Source organism: Falco punctatus (assembly GCF_963210335.1).
Source record: "Falco punctatus genome assembly, chromosome: 8".
Taxonomy (NCBI): Eukaryota; Metazoa; Chordata; class Aves; order Falconiformes; family Falconidae; genus Falco; species Falco punctatus.
In genome coordinates, this window is record NC_137588.1 from 53,836,942 (window position 1) to 53,857,712 (window position 20,771).

At 47.1% G+C, this 20,771-nt stretch overlaps 1 protein-coding gene across 4 annotated transcripts in view; it reads right to left on the minus strand.

The window, feature by feature from the left end:
• The window catches only part of NEURL1B (neuralized E3 ubiquitin protein ligase 1B), a 130,452-nt gene that overhangs the window by 50,020 nt on the left and 59,661 nt on the right, over positions 1-20,771 (minus strand). For 3 of the 4 annotated variants that reach the window (XM_080398206.1, XM_080398205.1, XM_080398208.1), the window contains one exon: positions 1-20,771. This exon is cut by the window's left edge and continues 14,623 nt beyond it; it is cut by the window's right edge. The exons of the other annotated variant lie outside the window; for it this stretch is intronic. The gene's annotated coding sequence lies outside the window, so the exon portion shown is untranslated. 4 annotated transcript variants of the gene reach the window in all.

The window sequence follows — 20,771 nt, forward strand, 5'->3', positions numbered from 1 at the left end:
GCTGATTAACAAGAAATGGAATAAGGAAAAACAGGACATGGGTTTACTTTCCTTATTTCTTTTGCTATAATTGTTCCAGATCTGTCCAAGGAAAGCATCCCTCAGGGCTTATCAGAGCAGCCACCGCAAAGGAGAACAAAGGAAACACCAATCATTTCCAGTAAATCAAAAAATGACAAGCTTTAACCTTCAGAAGAGAGCAGATTCCTGCAAAGGGTTTGGCCGCTCTGTCTTTGAGTTTCCTTTTCCCCAGTCCTGGTTTCCTAGCAAAAGTTTCCTCAAACAATAGAGATTGGCATCAAAAGAGAAAAAAAAACTAAAAAAGCTCTCCTTTCACAAATAGGCTTAAAATGGAAAGACAGAGCTTGTCACTTGGGAGCAATCGGTTACTTCGCAGTGTGGCAGTACTGGGGACTCGGGTCAAGCGCCGCAGCCCTGTTGTGTGGGTGCCGTCCTGTCACACGGGGCAAAAAGATGTTTCTTGGCTCCTTCTCCCTCCCTGTCTGTGAGTAGGAGAGATGGCAGCAGGCTGGGAAGTGGCTACTTATATCACAGAGCTGCTGCAGAGAATGGCTGCACGCCGCAGCAGCCCACTGCAAGGCTGGTGAGCTGCCCGCAGAGCCCGGGAAGGGCAAGTGCAGCCCAGGCATCACGTACCAGGTGCTCAGAGGGCACAGCCTTCCTCAGACACACACTGCAGCCAGCCACAAGCTCAGAGAAGATGGGGTGGTCCATGCACAGCTCTGGGAACCAGACCCAACCTAACCCTGCTCCTCTCTGGCACTAATTCCCTCTGCAGTTTTGCCCAGCTCATGTGCGTTGGTGTCCTCAGATGTAGAACAGACTTACAGAGGTCTCCAGAGACAAAAACAGCTAAATGTGGATATTCTGGAAATGAGGGATTAGCCCAGACACCACACTGGCCCTCCTCTCCTTTCAAAAAACTACACATGACGCTGAGCAGGACATGCTTCTTACCCAGCGGGAGTCGGTGGGAATTCAGTCTGACCTGAGGATGCTCTGGTTTATAAGACAGTATCACCTAAATCAGGAAGAGTAAACCACAAACCTCTGTGTCAGAAAAGACTACATATGGGTGTAAGGAACCAAGAGATTCCTTGAGAGCAGATGTTAGATACAGCTGTAAAATTGCTTGGGCTGCTGTAAATCTAAACTCAAGGGCCTCTTTTTCATGGAGGATGCTTTTCAAAACCCCACAGGGAACAAAGAAATTCTTCCTATTTTGCCCACACACTAGGAAGAAAGCAGATATCTCAAAACTTTATTTTCTGGGGAATGAGACACAACCATGGAGTCACATCCATGGAGAGTGCAGGTGCCATGGACCCTCCTGGCACACTCAGCCCTGGCTAAGCCCAGCCCCATCCTGCCCCATGGCCCTCCACTCCTGTGTAGTGGAGCAGCTCAGGCTGACTCTAAGCGCCTGCCAGAGACAAGCTTAGTCCTGGAGGACACAGCAGACATCCCTGGGAGCTGATGAAGAGTGTGTATGATGGCCCATGATGCTGATGTCTCTGTGGATTCACCCAGACACACTCAGGTGCAACTGCTGTCCTCAACAGCCACCTTGCAGGTCACCATGGCTGGGGTGAGCTCTCAGTGGGCTCATACCATGCGTGTGGTCCACCTTCCTCTTGTCCCCGCTCAGACCCCCTTATTTTACCATCTTTTGATCTAACTGGGCAGCTAATGTTAGGAAAGGTTTGTTCTTGAGACTCAGTGGGGAAAATGCAGTAGTAGACTGCAGCTGAAGCAAGAGCTGTAAAAGGGTAAGTCACTACTCTCAGGAATGTGCACCAACCTGAACGACGGGCTGAGCAGAAGACTCTGCTTAGACCTTTGCTGGAGCCAGAATCTGCACAGCACTGACAGCCTGGGCACTGCACAGGCAGCACATCCAGATGACTGCTCCAGGCCAGTGCAAAAACCCACGTGCCTCAGATAGGGGACGATTGCCCGATCTTAAAAAGATAAATTCAAGGTGATTATAGCAAAGTGGAACTTCTGGTGATTTTCCAGTTACCAGAAATCTTGATTCAAGGGTTTATTTAGCAGAGGAGAAAACTAGTTTGCTGAAGTGGAAGCAGGTCATTAAAAGGTAAGAGAAAAAAAAATCAAGAGAACACCTCAACCGCAAATGTCACTGCTGAACTGAATTGCTACCGGGGTGAATAAGCCAAGGACATCAAAGGCTTGTCTTCACTTCCCCAGTGAGGCCATGGCCATGGCCCAACAGCAGCCACTGGTTTCCCTAGGAGGGGTGTGACTGTACTAATGTGGCCTTATAAATAATCATGCATTTGCCCTCCTTCAGCAAGCTAGGCCATCATAATTATGATATCCTGAGCCCTGATGGGGCCTCATGCAGCCTGTTTTGCCAGTTTTGTGTTTGAGAAGTGACTCATGAGCACGCTATCAGCTTACTGTATCATGGCCACAGCAGCCATCGTGACTGCAAAACACCGGGGGCAAAAACCTCCCCTGCTGCTCTGGCACGGGCCCTGCCGGCGTACAGGGAGGGAGATGTTTACAGAACTTTTTTTCTTTAGAGAGGAAAAGATTATGGTCTTACAGGTGTGCCATGCTCATTGCCCCCATGGGGTGGATTGGGAGAATGGGGACAAACCACTGGTTGGGGTCGTGCTCCATCAGTTATGTAGGAGCTCCTGCTTCTCCCTCCACATCTCCAGAAGGAAAGGATTCAAGGACAGCTTATATCTACCCAGCATCATGCTTTGAGGGATGGTTTCCAAAGATACCTGAGCTTCCCTGACCCATTTGCCACCTGTGTTGACCGTTGACTGCTAGGGTCAAACTGCTAGAGGGTCATTTCTGTGCTGTGGAGCTTGGCCATTACCAGAGTGACCCACCCCACCGACTTCCCCACAGATGGGGGACAGCGACTCCTTCATTAAAGCCAGGTTTCTAGGTCCAACAGCTCCAGATACAAGCTGTTCCCAGTGTTATGGACACTGCAGCAGGTTGCAGGTTATCTGCCGGAGGGTAGGAAAGATCAGGAAAGGAACTTGGATTTCCTTTGGGTGATTGACCCGAACACAGCACCCATATCTCTCTGGAGCCTGCTCTGATAACAGCCTCCCAGACCATGGCCCCCTGAAACCCAGCTGCAGGAAGACATTTTCATGCAAAGGAACAAAGCTCCCATCCTTTGCTTTGCAGATTTGCTCAGTACCGAATTCAAACCGCCCACCCTTCAAACTCCATCACCCCAAATCTGCTGCTCAGATGCTCTGGATCCACGACCCCAAACTCTTCACAGAGTCTCACTGGAATGACATTACTGACACGAATCAGTGCTGCTCACCGAGCAGAGCCTGCAGCAGCGGGCTGCCAAATCTGCTCTGCGCTCGTCTCTGTGTTCAAGCAAGGTCCTCGGCGGAGTTTGTGCCTGGGGCCAGTGTGGAGTCAAACTAACTGAAGTGAAATAAAGTCTCAGGAATAACCCAGGCTTATATAGATAATTTGTTAAAGCGCTAAACCGAAGAGGCACTTGCTCACTACCCACTTTGGTTTTTCTCAATAATTATGCTGGAGCTAGCCATGTTTCTTTACCCAGCCCTGTTTCTCTGCTTCAGTGAGTTCCCACTGAGAAAATCCTGACTTTTCCCCTGCCAAAAAATTAATGAAAACGAGGTGAATTCTCTGTCAAATTATTCAACTACAAGAAAAAAACACCCCACAACCATAACGAAGCTTTTGTTCAGAACCTCAGAAGTGTCGCAGAAAGGAAAGGCTTTTCTTCAGCATTTCACATGCTCTGATAGCAACTTTGCTATTATAAAATCGCTTCTGCTTTGAAAATGGTCAACTTGCTGATGTTCCAGTTGACTCAGAGCAGAGTTAATTATGCTAGTGAGACACCAGGGTACGCAAAGAAGCCTTTTCATCAGGTCCACACTGAAAATCTGCGCAGCTTTGAGTTTTTGCACTACGTGCTTGCCCTGCCATTCCATCAGCTGTTTAATTAATTAGGATGACTTCAAAAAAAACAGAGAGAGAGAGAACAACGCAAGCCCCTTTGATTACAGAGCCCCCAGGTACGTGCATCGCTCAGCTAATACTCCCACGAGCCCTGCTGCAAGCCCCACCGCTGACCCAAGGTCTCGCAGGCTCCTGTGCAAGTTCACAGCCAGTCTCACCCAACAGCGCTGGTGAAATTAATTCATTGTTCTTTCAATCTTACCTTTCTTTCCCTCCAGGTTAGCCGTAACCCAGGTCACTTATCTAATCAGTTAATGAACACACAGGAGAAGGTGGCATGAGGGCAGGATGACCAGCCAGACTGCATCTTCCCATGGAAATGGTAGCTTTTGCCCCTCCAAGTGTGCACAAAACTCTGCCCTTAGGCGTTTTCTGTCCCAGCAAAGGTGTCTAGTGCAAGCAGTATGAAAGTGCAAAGTAGCCAGTTCCATCACACAGCTGCTTCTCTGTGTGGATCACACCCTGCACAGTTTTGGTTGGTGTGGAAATAAATAGTAATTTTAAAAATTAACCTTTTTTTTTTTTTTTTTTCAAACAGGACAAATTCCCAGCGAATGTGCTCAGGTAGACCCAAAGTGATGCCCCTGACGTGGCCACACGTTTTCCTTTGCCTCTGGCCCCTGTGTGTGATCCGTATGGCCAGGTTCAAGGCTACAGCTACACACTTTCTCCAGGTTTCCAGTAACACAAATTGGAGTGGGACACGTCCTGCAGCTACACCAGCCCACTCTGCCCACAGTGCTTCAAACCCTGCTTTTGCAGGACCGCAGCCGCCCGCCTTGCCACAGCTGTCGCTACCAAAGGGTGCAAGGGGCCAAGGCACAAATGTGTGTTCCCAGTGTGAGCTCACACGGCCACACTCCTGGCAGCCTGGGGCACTGGGAACCAGCCCACCTCCCTGCCAGGACATTATGCACAGCTAAAATGACTAGTATATCCCCCATTTAACTTAGTTTCCCCTCGAAGACCATGAGGAGCCTTTGGATACCAGCCTGTCTTTGTCTGAACCATCCCATGAGGCTTTGGTCAGTGTCCTGGAGTCTCTTGCCTCTGCCCACTTGCATCTGGGTGCAGAGGATGGGACAAGACCCTGAGGTGAGGCACTGTCTCATTTTTAATCTTTAAAAGGGCTGGCATGGAGAAAGGATACCTATTAAGAAAATGCTTAAATGGGGGTGAATGAAAAAGACACCTTTTAAATTTTAAACAAAAAAATAGAAAAAGAGTGTGCAGCTGTCCTTTTATATAGATGGAACTCTTCACTGCAGCAGACTTTGAAATGTCACCCACAGAACTGTTAGTTCTACAATCTAATTTCTCCTATCCATGTTATTCACACGCTAATGTTGCTCCCTGTGATTTATCCTAACCTGACTTTATTTTTCAAATATCCCCTTTTAAAGATGCAAGGCTTTCAGCAGCTCCCAGGTCATGGGGATGCAGTAAAAAGTGGCTAAGCAGTGACAGCAGAAGCTGTGAGTAGCTCAATGCGTGAGGACAGGACACTTGTGTCCTCGATAAACAGCAGGTCCTTTGGGAGCACACGCCGGCTCCTTTGATGTACCATGAGCATTTCAGATAGGGTCATGTCCAGGAGGAGAGGACTATGGTAGCTGCCAGGTTTATGATTTCTAGGACGAGGACAGTCTCCAAGAATAGTCCCTTTGCTCTCCAAAGACTGTCAGATGAAGTCACGGAATGGGAGAGGGAAGTGGAGAAACAAAACACCTGTATTGTGCATCTGTATTTAAAGGCCCTGAAAGATGTGGTCAAGCCTCTCTGTTCATGAATCTAGGAAGGGCAGAAAGTTTGATATCTGGTTATTTTTTTCGTGCCTGCCATGCTGTGACAGACACATTCAAGCCCTTAATGAAACTAGCAATGGTTTGTTTGGTACAGGCTCCAGAGGAGGTAAAGACCTGAGCCATAGCCGGGCCAAGAACTCCTCTAGAAAACCCCCAAAGGAGCAGCGACACAGTGAGTGTCAGTGCACATGAGCTTGGAACATGGGTCATGCAATTAACTCATGAGTAGTGGGTGGCTTTTCTGAGACTCGTTTGTCAAGGAGCAAAGAAAGTCGTGGGTACAAGGAGTCTCGTGCACACCTTTCCCTTTATACGCAATTTGACTGCAAGTCAACCACTTTATTGCATAAATATGACAGCCTATGGGGGCTCTTCTTGAACCCTCCCTGGTAGGCAGCATGGTGGTGATCTCCCCTTGAGCTGGGACACCTCTCAAGGTTTGAGATTCCTTACCTGAGACTAAGAGATCCTTCCTTAGATCTCTCTCTTCCTTAGAGAGACCCCTTGCAACAGATCCTCAGTAAATGATTGATAGCACACTGAACTAATACTAATGATATTGATACTCAATATTAATTATTATAAACTTTGTATGGATAATTCTATTAGAAAAACTGCTGTCCAGGTCTAAGGTTTGACCTAGCTGCACCTAAGTTCCATGAGGAGTTTAAAAGCAAGCGGGTCCACTCTGAACCTTGTGACTCAACAGAAGGGTCTCTTACACTTCTGCATCTCCAGCCTCTGTAAATCATTCCAGCTCAGTTCTGTTTTCCTTTGTCTGTTTCATCCATGTAGCAAGGAATAGGGTGAACCCTGCCATTGAACTTTGCTAAGTCACATCTTTATGAATTCATAATAAAATCACTTTTTCTAATACTTTTGACAGTGATTCTTTGACTGATCTAAATCACTCATCTGCAACAGATTGGTATAGTTGGCAGGATCCTAAATCAGGATACATGGCACACGCACTTCAGAGGGAAAACTGCCTGGAGTTAACGGGCTGAGTCACCACTCGGGGACAACAAAGGGCTCTCCCAACAAGGAAGGAAAGAGCTGCAGACTAACCCCTTCCCTCTCTCCCAGCCAAAGGCTTTCTTGACATTTGCTCACTTTGCCACCAAGAATGAAAACTAAGATTGCATTTAACTCATGCAGCTACTAATTAGCAATGATTGTCTTACATGCCTCTCATCCCTGATGCCTTTAATTACTAGGCAGGGCCCTTAGCTCCACTCGTCTCCTCCCAGGATAACGAAAAGTTGGAGAGAGTTAAAACGCTTTGCCTGGGACAGGTTTCCCTTTTTCCCTGAGCCATACCTACTGCGTGTGACCGAGTGCTGTAGGACAACACGCAAAGTACAAATCTGCATCTCCAAGCCTGACAATTATGGTGTGTGCATTGGTGTGTCCGCGTACGTGCTTTTGCCTGCATACCAGGCCTGGCTTAACTTTGCTCCAGTTTGCCCCTTTGAGGACAATGATGTGACTGGTATGCAAGGACTGGAGACAAACAGCAGCGCTGGTATGTGGTACCATCCAGCCTCCGTTTCCCTCTCCAGCTCGCTGCTCTTGCCCCTGGGCACAGGATACAAAGCTTTCAGCAGCAGCACAAGATTCAGATGCCTGCAGCCCTTGCTGCTGGTCCCTGTCCTCGTGCCCTGCCAAAATGTGCCTATATCGCCTTCTCCACTTGTTTCAATAAAACTGCCCTGGGAGTCCCGGGAACCAAAGGAATAAAACTGGTCCAGCTTGCAGAAAAGAAGCTTCTACTCCAATTCACAGTGCAGGTGCAGTCAAGTAAGCCTCAGCACAGGGCAATGATGCTTCCAGCAAACATTTTATGATATAAATCTATTGCTTGACAGAATCACAGACTGGTCAGGGTTGGAAGGGACCTCTGGAGATCCTCTAGTCCAACGCTCTGCTCAAGCAGGGTCACCTAGGGCAGGCTGCACAGGGTCTCATCCAGGTGGGTTTTGAATGTCTCCAGAGGTGACCCCACAGCCTCCCTGGGCAGCCTGTGCCAGTGCTCTGTCACCCTCAAGGTAAAGAATATTCAAATTGAACTTCTTGTGTTGCAGTGTGTGCCCAGCACTGGACACAGCACTCCAGACGTGGCCTCACCAGGGCAGAGCAGAGGGGGAGGATCACCTCCCTGCCCCTGCCGGCCTCGCTGCTCCTAACGACCCCGGGACACCACTGGCCTTGGCCACCCGGGCACACGGCTGGCCCACGGGCAACTGGCTGCCCACCAGACCTCCCAGGCCACCCCCAGCCTGTGCTGGTGCCTGGGGCTGTTCCTCCCTGGGTGCAGGACCCTACACCTGCCCTTATTGAGCTTCATTAGGTTCCTCTCCACCCAGCTCCCCAGCCTGCCCAGGGCTCGCTGAAGGGCAGCGCAGCCTCCTGGGGTATCAGCCGCTCCTCCCAGTCTGTATCAGCCACAAACGTGCTGAGGGGACACTCCGTCCCTCCATCCGGGTCGCTGATGAATAAGTTGGAGGATGGGACCCAGCACAGACCCCTGGGGAACACCGCGAGCTACAGGCCTCCAGCCAGGCTGTGCACCGCTGTTCACAGCTCTCCGAGCTCTGCCATTCGGCCAGCTCTCAGCCCACGTCACTGTCCCCTCATCTCACCCACGTGTCCTGATTTTATGTATGAGGCTGTTATGGGAGACCCTGCCAAAAGCCTTGCTGAGGTCAGGGTAGACAACATCCACCACTCTCCCCTCACCTACCCGGCCACTCATTCCATCACTGAAGACTGTCAGGTTGGTCAGGCATGATTTCCCCCTGGTGAATCCATGTTGACGTTCCTGATGACCTTCTTTTCCTCCACATGCTTTGAGGTGACCTCCAGCATGAGCTGTTCCATCACCTTTGCAGGGACGGAGGTGAGGCTGACCAGCCTGTGGTTTCCGGGTCCTCCTCCTGTCCTTGTCCTTTTTGAAGACTGGAGTGACACTGGCTTTCCTCCAGTCCTCAGGCACCTCTCCTGTTCTCCATGGCCTTTCAAAGATGATGGAAAGTGACTCGGCAATGACATCTGCCAGCTCCCTCTGCGCTTAGGGGCATCCCATTGGGGCTCATGGATTTGTGGGAGTCAGGTTTGCTTAAGTGATCTCTAACATGTTCTTACACTATGGTCTGCAGGGCAGCTCACAGTGGCTGAGCATGATTTGATTAGGGACTAAAGAAAACACTCCCAGTGCAAGAGACACACTATGCCCAGACTGTTCTAGCCTGGCATCACCACAGCTCTTGAAATAAAAATCCCTAACCAGAGCACCTGCACTACAGTCGCTGGGCAATTCAAGAAAAAGACATTTCCGACCCAAACCCTAAAGATAGAAAGGAAGCACTTGGAAAAGGGAACCCTAAACATATGCTTTTGTGGTAGGCAGGATGAGGACATAACCCACAATTGTAAGTCCTTGTTCTTCTTAACCCAAGGCATCCGTGCAGCTTGTACTCACAGCCCTGGGAGCCCGCACACGCTCCCTCCGTGCTTTTCTGTCCAGCTCCCAACAGCTGGATTGGGGTTTAGAAGCAGATTTAATGCTACGTCCTACAAAGTCCAGTGGGAAAGCTGAGGGTGAGGCCAAGTTCTCAGTTTGAATTAGGGCTAGAGAGGGCCCTTGTGGCAGGGAGAGGTCTGTGCCCACCACTGGGGTTCAGCAGAGTGGGGGGTAGGAGAGGAGGGTGTATTGCCTCACTCTAAGGGGGTCTGTGTCCACGGCATGTGCTTCCAGAGCTTCATTGCCTCTTGCAGGTAAGCTTAGAACAGGTCCTTGGTATTAATCTGAAGTCTTTGCATACTGTTAGCGTGGTTAAGACAAGATCAGCAATGTGCCAGATCTTGATGTTATCATATTGAGAACTAAAGACATATAATTACCCTATTCTTAACCAAATACAAAACTGAGCAGACTGGCTGCCCTCATTCTAAGCACTAAGAGTGGATGCAACCCTAACTCAAAGACAGATTAATATGGGCAGCAGGCAATGGAATTTGGTATTTCGGGGGGGGTGGGGGAGGTGGGGCAGATATTTTCCAGAAAACAGCATTGCCCTTATCTGCATGAGACGTAAGTTGTGTAACAGTTAACTTTATATACCTGTTTATTGCATATTCTCAGGCTACAAATACGAATTCACATGAAGCATCAGTGACAACTCCCATAACAAAGGGGCTTCCCCCTAAAGTATCCCATTTTTAGTGGAATTCAGAAGACCACCTCCTCAACCAGTTCAACACATCCCAGGCCGGGGAAGTCTGGCACTGAGCAGGATGGTGGTGGATATTGGGTGTTCCTCAGATGATCAGGTCTCTGTGCTGGGGGAGCAAAGGCAGCGCTGCTCTGAGCGGTGCTGGTGCCAGAAAAGAACAACCTGGTGGGAAGGAGAGACGGTGCTTCTATGCATATAACTCGTCATTTTGCAGAGCTGCTTTTCAGACTTGCTAAAGGTACAACATTAAGGTAGTCAGACATTCAAAAGACGGATGGGTGAGCTAAAATGTGTGGAAAAAAATGAGTGCTGTGCCCATTTCTGAAAACAAGACATCTCACATTTGGCAAGAGTATATACCCGACGTCTCAGATGTTCTCCCTGTGGCCATGCCTGCTTACAAAAACATCTATGCTGGCTACAGACTTTTAATCTTCCCTCTAGAGAAGAGCCACCAACCCCCTACAAAAAAATCCCATACTGCACAATCTTTGTTTCACGTTGTTTTCCCTGTTCACAGACAGAGAAGTTTCTATCTGCCACTTCTAACCAACCCCAACATACCTTCTCCAAGGCATACTAAAAGTTAATACAGGTGCCTTTGATCTTACCCTTTCCATACATTATTCAAGTCTTTGCATTGACCAGCAAACAAAACTGTCCTCTGGACACCTGGACCCTCTTTGCCTTTTGGGAAATGTATCAGAACCAAGAAGCAGCAGCTTATGAGGGACACGCACAGAGCTGTGAGACTGCAAAAGTGCAGAGATCACTCAGCTTCAGCCATAGGTGACGATCTGTTGGAAGTCACATGCACCGGGGTCTAAACTCCACGAAGGTTCACAACTCTTTGCCTAATGGCAAGAAGTGACTGTGTGATACTGAAAGAGTGTAACTATCTGGGGTTTCAACAGGAAATCTATTTTGGGACCTAGGAGGAGGACTCCTTAACCTTCCCTCTTGGAAAGAATTGTTGATGATCTCAGTGCATGGCTATCCTGGGCCAAATACTCCTTATGCTCTTGGACTTCTGATCAGCTAACAAAGCAGATGCATGAACTAATTAAAGAAGCAGAGCCTGTGTTTTCTGCTTCTTGCAGCTCTATATTCAGTAGCTGGTACATGACACCTCATGAGCTGATGCTTGTCTGTCTGTGATCTAAGATGAAAGAAACATTCACCAAATAATCCAGGGGGATGGGAGACTGAACACTCTTTGCTAGGGCTGTTTCAACATATGGAGAAACAAAATCAATTGCAGAATCCCAGATTCATAGGCAGTACTTGTCAGGAATGCTATTAGGAAAATAAGCTGATCTCTTCTGTCTGGAAGTATTTCATACCTGAGATGACATAACCTGGAATTTGTAATCCAATTTTGCAAGAGTACAGACTCTGTGACCAAGTTCCATAGGCTTTTTCAATCTTTAATTATGATAGCATATTTAATCCTGTAAGATATTTCATAGGAGGCAAGCCACTAAAAGCTGCCTTGGTTTAACACAGAAAAAAAAAAGGGCAAATTATTTCAATGCCACTAGCGCCTCTCAAGAAATTTTATAAGGCACACATGAGGTACATTATTAAAAATAAAACAAACTAACCTGCTCTTTAGAAGAGAAACCTTCTCTTCCCTGAGTTATTTATTGACCAGTTAAGAATCTGCCAAGGCCTTCTTAACCATTAACAAACAGTTGTTGAGATCGGGACAGAATCCCAGACAAACTGATGATTTAATGACATAAGAGTCTGACATCTATTGCTCTCCTTGTGCAAACATTGATCTACAGCTGCACACAACCACCTATCCCCCCCCAGATCCAGCAGAAGGTCAGCGCTTGGGATCCTGCTCCCTACAAACACTGCTGCAGGGGCTATTCCCCACACACCAAGGTGACACAGGAATAAGGTGGCCATAGAAACTTAAGGCAGACAAACATCCCAAGGAGGATGACATTCCTATCCAGCCAGAATTGAGAAACACATGAGTGAGAAAGATGTATGCTATTGCCCATTTTAATGTAGAAAATCTATACTTATCTAGCAGGAAGCCGACAGAAATGACATGCATGGTAGAGCAAGTGTTAGGAGAAATAATGACGAGGAAACCAAACTTCTCAGGCTTAAATGGTTGCAAATGCTCATGGCTGGGGAAGAAAAATAAAAAATGGCAACCGAGAGCAGCAACTCTCCCACACCAGGTGCGCAGCCACCTTCTCCATCACAGCTCAGCTCTCAAATCTGCTCAGGAATAGCAAGTTTTCCACTACTGCTTCAGAGGCTGGATAAAAAGGATTGCCCAAAGCAGACACTGAGGGTACCATGTTGTGAGCAGTGTTGGATAAAATATAGCCAGTCTACGAGAAAAGCAAGCATGTAAGTTTATATCAAGGTTTCTGCAGAGGCAGGTGCTCCTGCTTGCCCCTGGCATCCTGCAGATGCTTTTGAACCTGGTATCTCATTTCTTTTCATATTTTTCAGACATCCCTCACACCAGGATATGGGAGTCTTTAGAAGCCTACTCCTAGGTACACAATATCTTGCTAAATTTTCCTTGTGGCTACAATTTGAATGTTAAATAGAAGTCATATCCCCAAAAAACAGAGCACACCTGATGTGGTTCCACAAGCAACAAGGTCTGACACCAGCCCACAGAAACGGTGCCTGTACAGACTGCTTTGGGGAAGGCTTGAAATGGGGAAGGGTGAGCAAAGGCTCCCACAGAGCTGCCCTCTGCCCCCTTCAGTGCCACGCCGTTTGCTCATCAGTGAGGACCACTTTGACACCAGCCCATTTCCATCAAAGCTTGCTGCTGCTGCTGCAGAATGATGAATATACACCAGGGAGAAAAACCAGCGCCTCCCTGATACCCATGCGCTTGGCTTCTTACCGTCCATTGCCCCCTCCCCACACCGGGAAGAGTCACTCCCTGCCAGCTTGCCGAGGTATCTGCCGCTGCTCCAGCCTCCTGCTCTCCTTTGCCACAGTTCACTGCTGGCTGTTGCTCTTTCTTACCGACTGCCCCTCTAGCAGACTTTGCAACCAGAGCTTAACCCCACTTACAGGTGAGACTCTGGGTCCGTTTAAGAAATTATATGGATGAACCTTTGTAGGCACCAGGAGCTCTTTATGCAAAGGCTTCGGCGATGGTGGGGATTAATCTCCCCTACCAAAGCCTGATGTTAATATTTCTCAGATGCCCAGCTGTGGTCTAGGGAACATCCCTGTGGGCAGCATCCACAGAGATGGAAGAATCTGAGAACCTGACAGTGCAACCAACTTGCCCAGTTTCACCTGAGTACAGTAATCACTTGCATGAGTGAAAGAAAAACTAAGTGCAATTTGTTTATCACCAAACATATATCTCTTTAAAATAAAGGGACTCAGTTCAACACAAGAAGGCTCCTTTGGGCAAGGGCATGGCATTTAAGTTATGTCTGTGGGCACAAAGCACATGTCTGATGTACCATAAAAATAAAGATGTTCTCTTAACTATTACCTACAATATGCAAAAGCATCAGCATTGCTGGAAAGCCCTGTTTTGACATTTCCTTTCCCCTACCTCTTTCATGGGTATCCTTTGGGCTGGTCCCAAACTGAACCTGAAAAACATTCTCTGTTTCTTCCCTTTTCAACCTCATCTTAACATTTGGAAGTTTCTGTCCTTCCTGTGGGGCATAAATGATCTTTGACATGCAAACCCTCTTCAAAGCCTGCATTATGGCAAGGCTAGCTGTCATGCTGGCTGGTAGAAGTCTGGTTTACTTTTTCTCCCTACCAATGCTATATTTTGGTGATTGAGGATGCCTGGGGTAGAAAACTGAATTTTCACACAGATCCAGCTGTGTCTGAAAACTAATGACGACAATCTGGAAGGTAACCTTGCTGCAAGCATTACTGGAAACATCTCTGGCCAACAAGATCTTACAACAGAATACAAACACGCCAACTCCCAGCTGCAGGTGGGGATCTGATAAGGAAAAAAAATTATGAGTCAAAAAAGCCTTTACATCATGATTTTTTGAGTATAGTTATCTTACGTTTTCACCTCCGAGTGGACATAATCAATTACGTCTGCTTTCAGGATCCTTCAGTTGAAAAAAGCCCAGCCATGCTTCTCTTGGAAAATAGGTTTTCCTTCCCCCTGTCTGGAACGTGCTCTTCTGAACTAGAAACAATTACTCTTTTCCCCATTGATTTGATCCCTTTCACCTTGAACACTGTCAGCTTGTTGACTTCCTCTCTTTCTCAGGGGGCCACATGCCAGTACAGCTCTGCCTTGCTCATCTCCTTTTCTAAGAGCAGCAACAATCCTTCCTATCAACACTAACAACACCCTGGAAACATGACTGGTTAATTAGCAAGACATGCTCTGCTCCGCTCCCAGCAGCAGCACCTTCTTAGACTGCTGTGATGGTCAGGAGACAGCATACCAAGTCAGGATGCTCTCCTTGTCTGTTCTAATTACAGATCCTATAAAACGCTGAAATCACCCAGTCATAATTTTCCTGCATCTTGGATCGCCCCCTGGAATGGTCAGGGACTGGGACTTAGTTGTTGTGGAGGCATAAGGTGATAGGAAATCCAGCTGACAATTTTTGTTAGTTCAGTAAGCACATGCAATGTGTCAGCCCAGAAGAAAGGAGGGGAGCTACTGACTAACAAAACAGTCATTTTTACAGTTATTTTCTTAACAGTTGCCACATGTTCCATGCACAGTTCCCTCCAGGCTCTTTATTGCTGTGTTCTAAGTGATTGTCACTCCCCGGATGCTGCCATCTCTCACACAAATACCCACATGAGAACACTTTCCTACCTTAACATCTATCTCCTTCATAAATGCCTTCAAAAAACAAATTTATTTTTCACTGACATTTTGCCCATGGGTAGTCATCAAAGACATTTATCTTATGCTCCTGCTTCTCAGCAGCCATAGCCATGGCTGGGGCAGCTGATGGGTTCTGCACTGAGGTCTGTCCGGTGTCACTCACTCTCCCGCATGGAGCCCACCAACCCCTTACACCAGCAAATGGTGTTTGGGGTGTAACTGCTTGAGAACAGGGAACAGAGAGCAGGACCTCTTTAGCAGGGACCCAGTTTCTTCCCCAGATGCTTCAGAATTCCACCTTCAGGCTTCGACCTTTGCCACCTACTTAATTATTTAGTATCCTTGTCCCATTTCAGGGGCGACAACAGCTACCACCACCCCATGTGTAATTAGCAGATGACCTCCAGCATCAGTTCTTGGAGAGGTATTTTTGGCTACTACAACTGCAACGCTGCTCTTGGGGCAAAATCTGACCTCAGCTACATCTGTGTGAGTTTGGAGAAGGTGGCACAGTGTGGATTTACAAACCATAAAATCCTAATTTGTGGAATATAGTTCAGAAGATTGTTTCACTTTCCTTTTTCCCTTCTTTTACCTCCACTTTCCTCAGGTGCATTCATGTTCTCTGCATATGAGATGCACCTGTCCCTGGGGCTCCAGACCACCTTCTCCAGGTCAGATCAGTCATTCTTTTCTAGAGTGCCTCTTATTTTATTTAATACAGGTTTTATTTAACACAGATAGCCATCAATTCTCTTTCCTTGACTAAAAATGCATTTTATTAGCCATTGCTTTTCAGCTTTCCAGTGGGCAACGTTGAACAAACCTGAACTGGCTGGGGTTTGTCCCGCCACGAGCTAGCCCTCAGTTGAAATATTCTTCCTCAAGAGAGACCTCACCATTACATTCAGCAAAATAAATTGTCTCATTGACTCCAGGGTGCCTACACACACTGCAACTGGCTATGCTGTTCACTAGCTAGAAATGAGAGGGACAGGCAAAAGGCACATGACTCCAAGGCATATTGACAATAGCTGTCCACTTCATGGCTCTTGTCCTTTATTAGAGTTTGCCTTGTGTCTGTAAGTGTTAAAAACTTCATCATCTTCTGCATAAAGTTTTTGGGAGATGAGGGTGCTAATGGAACAAAGACAGAAAGGCCAAAGTTTCCATTGCCAAAGTCTCACAGTTCCTAAGGACAGAGTCTAAAACCAGTTGGAGCCCACATCCTCCTTCCATTCCATCAGGATTAACCCTGAGAGCTGTTCTGGTCACTGAAATCACCTTTTTTAAAAAAAAAAAAAAACAAACCCAAACAAAAACAGAAAAACAAACCAAACAAAACAAAAAAATTCAACAAAAAAACAAACAGAAGGAAAAATGGAAAGTGGGACCAATGTCAGTGAGTTTCCACTATTTTCCTGGTTGCTGTTAGAGGTTAACTGATGGATGTGGGATTCAAGAGTACCAGATCAATCACAAGTGCAGTCTGCAGGGTGAGATTGGAAGAAAATGTCTAATTTACAAAGCTGGCTGTCTCCAGGATCTGAGCTCCCATTTGGATATCCACTAGCTACGTCAGGAGGTAGCAGCCTGGCCCTTTCCTTGGTCTGACAGCACAGCCAGTAAGTACTAAGGCAAAGAAAGCTCACAGCTGTTGTGACAGAGAAGGAAGAATCTGGAAAAGCAAGAAACATTCCCCCCACACCCTGATCCTAAAGGACTTTGTGCTCATTAAGTAAGATTTTGCTGACAATTTCCAAAAGCATGGGGTTACCTGGGGGACAGCAGGCAGAGATACTATCACCTTGCTGCCTTAGTCACATCCGACACTGCTTATGAACCATAGCATTTTACAAGGCAAGGAGAGCTAGCACTAGCTGATCTCAGACCGTTCGTGATTTCCTCACTAAGACAAATCTTTTTGCGATGTTGCCGATATCCCTGACTCACCTCCCATACAAGCATGTTTGGATGCTGTGCAGCCCCACGAACGGCTGACCCTACCTTCTCTTCTCATGAGCCTCATTCACTTCATTGTAACATGCCAATTCCTGGTTCAGTTCGTGGATCTATACAATTGTGCAAAGCAGTCAGGAAGGTTTGCTTGAAACCACATAATTGCATCATGCACCTTACCATATTACCATCCACCGAGCACCTGGAGCAATGATGTTCAGATCTGAGCCCTGGAAACACCTGTACCTCCAGTTGCAACCCTAGTTCATCTGTTGTTGCACAGGAATGTTTTCTATTATTTGAAAGTGAGTCTAGATCTCAGTGATCCTGGCATTTTTGTCTTCTCTGCCTGGTACACCATAAACTCCTGGCCCCACACGTACCTGGCCGTGTGCACCTCACAATGTTAGCCTGCTATGGAGACCTTTCTTGCATCACTACGCTCCAGCCTGCTCCATATGTGACTCTGCACTGCAACTTTCAAAGTGTTCAAGCCAGGTTTGGGTTGGAAACCATCAAACAAGAAGCTACGGTTGGGAAACCCACTGTAAATCACCTTAAAGCACTCAGCGCGTAGAAAGAAAGCTATTCTCTCCCAAAAGCAAACTAATAGCAATGAAACCACCAAGGATCATTAATACAATTAACTTGCATTTAACATACACATGCGTTTGTCAGAATCACGCAGCCATGCAAAGTTGACATACCTTTTAGACCCTCTGTTGAGGGTCTAAAACTCCAGATCTACATTCAGAGAGTGGTTTGCAGATTGCAAACTTTTCTCTGTGTTATTTTTACTTTTTATTTTTCTTCATCCATCAAAAAATAAAACCATTTCTGCACATATTTATCCCTAATCCCCTGCCAGGACTTCAGAAAGCGTTGCTGTGGAGACTAGTAAATGGTCAGGAGCTCCAGCACGGCACAAAGAAAAGGACTAAGGTTGTGTCGGCCACCCCTTGGGCTGCCATGCCACTGCAGGGCGTGAAGACCTGCCTGTTGGGAAGGAGGTTCTGGGCTGATAGGTGGCATTTGGGACAGAGCAGCAAGGACAGCTACCCTGACACAGCTGGGCAGAAAGCGGTGCTCTCGGATGGCCTCGTCAGAGGCACAGGGCTCACAGTGGGATAAAACTTGCACAGCTGCAGACCAGAGGTCTGAGCTAACACCCCTTGAAGTTAATCCCAGGCTTTACACTGACTTCACTGTGCTTTGATTGAGAGCAAAAGGCAGATGATCTCCTTCGCTCCAGTGGTTTGAATTACCAGACTTTGTCTGAAGGGAAGAAGAAACCTGATTAGGTTTTCCTGTTAGGAAAGAGACCAAAGAAAACACAGGTTCTGAAACCCTCTCAGTCTTTCGGGTGAAGGTGATCATAGCTGGAAAAGGAAGGGAGGGGGAAAGAAAAAAGGTCTTCTTTTAAAGATTTATTTCAAATCAAGACCCATGATCTTGTTACCAAGGTATTTAGGATGTTAAAAAAGACAGACTTCTGTGGGTGGAAATGAGCAAAAAGATCAACTAAGACTTCAGTTCCATGTAGCTGTCTTCAGCAGAATATAGCAGGAGAAGGAAAAAAATTCCCCATGCTAGAAATACAGAAGATGAAAGCAAGCTGGCTAGGGAACAGAATGACCCTGCCCCCTGAAGATCATCTGCTCGTCTGAAGGCTGTACAACTTCTTTTTAGGAATTGCCATAGACTAGGAAGTATCTCAACTGACCTAAAAAGATATATAAGTATGTATGCATATTAAATATATATATCTCCACATATATCTATATATATGTAGAGAGAAGCTGTATGTAAGGACAGATCCCTGCAGCCTTTAAGGCTTAGAGCCAATTTGCTTCCTGCTGTGCTCAGTCACTGAAGCTCCCTAGCACTCAGGACTCCAGACTTGCTAAAATTGGGTAGCTCCAGATCAACATTTATAACTAAATACTATTTTCTGAAGAAGCAGAATGAATCTGAGACCTCAGCTGAAGAGACGCCTCTTCTCTTGGCACACAAGAGCAGCTCGCAGGAACCACAGGCTCCATCTTGGATGTTCCTAGATAAAGGATGCACCCTAAAAATGGGATCTGTTGCTTTGGTGAAACTTCAATTTCACATCAGAAGCAGAGGTAGCAGTCTTCTACTCTGTACCATAGGAGCAACCTGTGAGCCCCCTACAAGCTATGGGATGCAGCCCTGCCTCACGTGGGTTTGGGATGTCCCTAGCTCAGATCACAGACAGATGGGGCAGCACAGCCACCAGGCTGCATCCCAAAGCAGCTTGCAAAAGGCCAAAACATTAATAGGTCAAAATACATCCAGTCACAGACCCGTTTTCAGTGACAGACCTACTATTTAATTGTTGGTCACTGCAAACCCCAGCTCCTTAAAGTCCAGACTGTTGCAATGGATCCAAAACTGTGCTAGCCACAAGCCCAGTGGAAGATTATACCAGGTTCTTCCATGAATGGCACTAGGTCCAAACAGCGACTGCTGATGACATTTAGTCCATCGACATGAGATTTAGTGAGGCAATGATGCTTTCTGCAGCCTTATCAGAGGGTTACTGCCAACAGCAAGGGTAGGCAGAGGGGTAGAGAAAGGAGGCTTGCAACCACCTGAGACATTTGTCAGCTCTGCCCTTCAGAAATGCTAGTCCTTTCTTCTCCAGCACAACCCTATCCCACCCAACTCTACTCCTCCATGAGCTGAGGGCTCTTTCTTCTTCACCCATCTCTAAGCTTTGTGTATAGCCTTTATCTCTGCATTTATCACTCGGGTGCAACTGCTCCAGACGCACATAGATCCTATTGCCTGTGTGAGCCGCTGCGATTCCTCCCTCTCTGACAGCAGAAATCGTGGAGCTGAAAGGGGATCCCTCCAAGCAAGCCAGCCAGCACCTCCACCCCCACAAGTCTCTTCCTCAGCAAAACCAGGCAGGTGCATCCCTGCGTGCCTCTGTACCGCACGGCAGCATCTTTGCAAGCGCACAGCCCCACCACCACTTGCCACAGAGCCAGGGGTTTCAGCTCCAAGGGACATCCCCTCCTTGTCCTCAGGGAGATGCCACAAGAAAGAGGGAAAACTAGGGAAGAGACATGAAGGAGATGACAGATTGTTTCCAACAGAAGACATCAGTTTCCTACCTGCACATTCTGCAATCCCCAGGTCTAACAGGAAAAGGAATCTTTTGCTCCCTTAGCTCCCAGCCTGACAATAACACTGACGTATTTCCCCCCGCTATATTTCGTGGCCACACTACCTGGCACTAAGGTGTGCTGTCAGGAGCATCTCTGTTAGATGACAGAACAGTGGGTATGTCAGATTCTCCTCTGTTGTTTTTTTTGGTTGGTGCTTTTTTTTTTCTCTTCCCTTCTTCCCAAAACATTCACGCTATTTCTCACAAAATAATCTTATCAACCTCCTGGGCAAAGCTATCAGCTGTCATCCAGCATCATGTGCTTCTGCCTTTACTGGATGGCTTACACACCCCACACCACTTTCCCCAGGTCTGTCACAGTTATTAAAACCTCATAACAAGCTACTTTGCATCTAATCCCATCTGTCATCAGATCCTGTTTAAACACCAAGAATTACCACTTTAACACAACTGCTTGCTAAGACATAACAGCTTTCTTCTATTGTTCTCAAAGCATTCTGCAAGAGAAGCTCAGCATCCCTCAGCCCCTTTCCCTGTGTGATAATTGATACACAGCGAAATAGGGCAGCCCAAGCAAAACAAACACCCCAATGCCAGGAGACCCAGAAGACCCAGCTGAGACATCCCAGCCTTGTAACTATTACGTTGAGCTGCCTACACTGTGCAAGAGCACCTCCGCCTCCATACCATAGGATGCAGACAGGATCCTGCACGGAAAATCTGGAAACACCACAGGTCAAAGTTTGAATGCTTGCGCTGGCGAG